General features: G+C 38.2%; 1 long non-coding RNA gene across 1 annotated transcript; it reads right to left on the bottom strand.

The window, feature by feature from the left end:
• Positions 1 to 2,275: 2,275 nt before the first annotated feature.
• Positions 2,276 to 3,910, bottom strand: LOC147490857 (uncharacterized). The gene is made up of 3 exons (XR_015199241.1): positions 3,352 to 3,910; positions 3,182 to 3,262; positions 2,276 to 2,638 (listed from the first exon to the last, which is right to left on the bottom strand). It is a non-coding gene; the product is annotated as an uncharacterized LOC147490857 (long non-coding RNA).
• Positions 3,911 to 4,175: the final 265 nt, after the last annotated feature.

The following is a 4,175-nucleotide window of genomic DNA, read 5'->3' as shown; positions in this document are numbered from 1 at the left end:
TCTCTCTGTCTTAGTATTGTAAGAGGGGCACAACCTCTCTGTAATTCGCAGTCTTTGAAGTTAGTATTGGACGAGATGTGCACGCCTTCTGCTACGCGCCCATGCTGTGAAAAAGAAGTAAGTTTTCTATGTACTAATTCGTTTTTCTAGTGAAGAAGGCGCGCACGTGCTCAAGTATAGCCAGGCCCAAAGGGCGCACGCGCCCATGCCATGAAAAAAAAAATACTTTCGCGAAACAAAAGTACTGAGGGCGCGCGCGTGCTCGAAATTGGCCTTGCCAAGAGCGCGCCCGCGCCCATGCCTCCACAAGTTTTCGAGATTTTTGAAGTATCAAGCCTTTAGATGGTAGTTTGCACTCTCATCCAGGATTGGAGGGATAGTATAGTCTATATGTCGTTATGGATGTTTGGGTTTCTAGCTTCCGCGCAGTTGGTATTGATGTCGTCTTCTGTCTCAGTTTCTAGAACATGATCAAATTGTTTGTTTGAAGTATTATAGGGGCACATGACTTCTATCTCACGAGGAATTATTCTTTCCATCTTCCACTATTCAAAAAGTTCGCAGTTATAAAAAGGCGCGATCCACTCTCCACCCTTTATAGTGAGTATTGTTTGATGCATGTTCTGTTACATTTTTTTTTTGTGTATTGGAGTATGAAGTATTGTTTTTTGAAGTGGGCATTGGTTGGTTGTATAAGTTAGTATTTGGTTTTCTCTGTTTCAAGTTCAAGTCAGAATAGACAAGTCTTTGTATGTTCCTACTTAGCTTTGTATATTCCAACTTGAGAGGGGGAATAGGGAGATATGAATACATTCAGTAGTATATGAGGGAAGGAGAATATGGAGACGTATGAGAAAGAGTACTCGTGTCTCCATATTCCGGCATGCCTTGACGAACCCTTCATGACAAGGCATATCCACTATTCAGTCTTCAGTATTCAGGTAGCAGTCAAGCCTAAACTGCAAGTATGTTTCAGGTAGCAGTCAAGCCTTAATTGCAAGTATGTTTCAGGTAGCAGTCAAGCCTAAACCTAAACTGCAAGTATGTTTCAAGTAGCAGTCAAGCCTAAACTGCACTCATTAGGATTTAGGTAGCAGTCAAGTTATAACTGCACAAGTATTTAGTATTTAGTATTCAGTATTCAGGAGTACCCATAATAGTATTTTGTTAACATTAACAGTGATATTGATAGTAGCAGCTAAGAAGCACACATCAAGTCAGTGTTATTGTTTTCAATTTATATTATGACAGCCATAACAGCGAATGGAGTGAGTAGTAGCCAAGCAGCGCGCCACTGAACCGGTGTTATGATTTCAGTTTGTGACTGTAGTACACCTTCAGTATTCAGGTTAGGTCATTGTCTACATTGACAGTTTCATCTCCATAACGTCTCAACAGTTGTTTGAGTTCTTCAACTAAAGACTATGCGAAAGGGGGAGCAGTATTCTTATATTTTGTTTTTTGTAATCCAAGTTGTAATTTGCATAGTTTGCATAATTACAGCTTGAGGGAGAGTGTTAGAATATGTCAGTATTAGAATATGTCCAATATGAAAAGTCCCATGTTTCTATAAGTGTGGACATCCATATCTAGTAGTTTCTATTATTATGTTTTAGTTTTAGCATAAGTATGTAATTCTGGGTAGAGAACACTATCTCAAATACAAGAACTCTCTAACCCTAATCAATCTCTATTCTTCTCAGTTCTTATTCTTAGTTTATCTAATATTTCAATATCACAACTCTCCTAGCATCACCACTAACATAGAATTTAACAACAACCATTCCAAAGCTATAAACAATCAGACTTATCTGTCGACCAAAGTTCACATACCACATTTCTGGTGGAGCGTAGCCAGGAGTACTTGTTCCAAGTGACACTGAGATGTGACTATTCTCTTTGTTCAATGTCCTTGCTGACCCAAAATCTGACACCTTTGGCTGAAATTTGTCATCTAAAAGGATATTATGAGACTTAATATCACAATGTAGTATTCTATTTCGACATTCCTCGTGAAGATAAGCAAGTCTTTTCGCTGTTCCAATGGCAATGTCGAGTAGTTGAGCCCACGTCAAAGTTATTAGTTCTGGTACATTGGGGTGATGATGCTTTTTTGGACTGACCTTTGTTCATATGCTTCTTTTGGAGAATGTATTTGTCAAGAGAATTGTTCACCATGCATTCGTAAATAAGAGCTATTCTAGAATGGTCAAAGCAACCCAGAAGCCGGACTAAGTTATTGTGGTGGATGCAACCGAACGTTAAAACCTCATTGAGTAACTGAGTCGCGATCTGATTAGTAATCTCATCGAGGATTTTAACAGCAATGGCAAGTCATTGGGAAGTTAGCCTTTATAGACTGAACCAATTCAAAGCCTCCTTGGCCAGTCTTTTGAGTGAAATTGTTAGTGTACTTCTTGAGCTGTTTGTAGGAAAATATGGTTGGCTTTCCTAAAGTGTTGTTGTGCAAGAAAGTCTCTATTGAAGCCGGAGCAATGCCGCTAACCCCCTCAAGATAGCGCAACGCTTGATCATCTGTGCTTCTAAAACGATTCTGTTTCTTATGCATTCGTTTATAGGAAATGTACGAAGTACGTAAAAATATGAATGCTGCTCCCGCTATCCTAATACCTTGTTCCTACACAAAGAAGTGATAATTAAACATCTTAAGATCAATTATGTTATCAGACAATATCTCATACGCACTAGTCAAACACGTCATACAACAGGCATGCTCCTAGTTTTATTCAGGGGTGGCCGTATTTACAGCCCAACTATTGGGATTGGCACCCCTTCGACAATTTCAAGGAATTAGCACCCCTCCTTGCGGTGGAATGTGGAAACTCACCGCAACTTGATGTCGTGAAGCGTGCGAACTCACGACAGCCTTATGTTGTGGGACTATATTGAGGATGTTGGGGGTGTAAAATGACTTATAGGGAATAAGCATTATTCTTCAACCCTTTTGCCAAAGGGTGTCGATCCCATAAAGTGGGGTGTAGATACTGCACCCCTTATTCGGAGTTTATTTTAGATAGTAATAATGCCTGTTATATCTGACATATTATAATAAGGAAATGGGCAGATTGAATAATAATACATTAACAAGTTCTGATTGATTTGTGTGTTCAGTTTAGAAAAAAAAAATGATTTGTGTGATCCGCTTAAAACTTTGTCTTACCTACAATCAACCCAATTTTGTGTTTGTGAGGCTTGGTAATGTCATCCTTTCCAGCAGTAGCATCATGGTCAATAAGCTTCCCTTCAAAATAGCCAATAATCAGAACATAAGTATATAATAATAAGCTTAGATATGAAGAAAATTTAGTTGATCACTTTTTAATAACTTACTACTGCAAGTGCCTTTGTGAATCCCATCCCTGCAAAAGCAATACTCCCAACCACTAATTTTCTGTTCTTGATTCAGATACCCACATCTTCCAACGTCATTTTTCATACACAGATCACAAGTTTTATCTTCATTCCACTGAACCTCATATCCTTGTTGAAGCACTCTTCTCAAATTCCTAACCCCACTAAGATTAGCATAAATGCTAACAGGGATAGCAACTCGAAATGGTATACAAGAATCAACATGAGGAAAATATCCATCATAAAAATAACACAAGTTACTAGTCTCACCACACTCCAAACAAGGAGACCTGATCATCCTAGCCAGAGTATCCTTATCAGCTGGTTCTTTTGTACAATTAAAAAAAGTGCCTGTTCTGTAATCAGAACTAAATTTAATTTCACCTATCAATCCCCCCTTTTCTTCTTCATAACTTGGTCTTGAACCAATAAAAGGAGGAATAATAGGGCCACAACCAAAGAGAGAGTTGTCAACAAGCCTTAGTGATCTTTTGGCATAGACTTCATTTGTGATGTTGGTAATAATTTTGTATTTGATGTATGTGTTCTGTATATCCATGAGATAAACTGAGTTGTTTTCACATGTTGTTCTTATGGAGCTATTAAAAAAAAAAAAAAAAAAAAAAAAAAAAAAAAAAAAAGTAGCCATTATTACAAAGTGGGATTTTACCAAAAGGAAACTTCAAAATAGAACCTCCACATGCTGTTGGAGCACACCGGTTGTAGTAATAGCTTATTGAGTCGTTGGTGGTGGTGTTATTGACTGAGTTAATTGTTTGGAAGAGAGTTGAGAAGCAGAAGAT

The sequence above is a fragment of the Coptis chinensis genome, chromosome 6 (genome assembly GCF_015680905.1).
Source record: "Coptis chinensis isolate HL-2020 chromosome 6, ASM1568090v1, whole genome shotgun sequence".
Classification (NCBI taxonomy): Eukaryota; Viridiplantae; Streptophyta; class Magnoliopsida; order Ranunculales; family Ranunculaceae; genus Coptis; species Coptis chinensis.
Note: the sequence above shows the minus strand (reverse complement) of the source record. Positions and strands in the feature narration are given on the sequence as shown.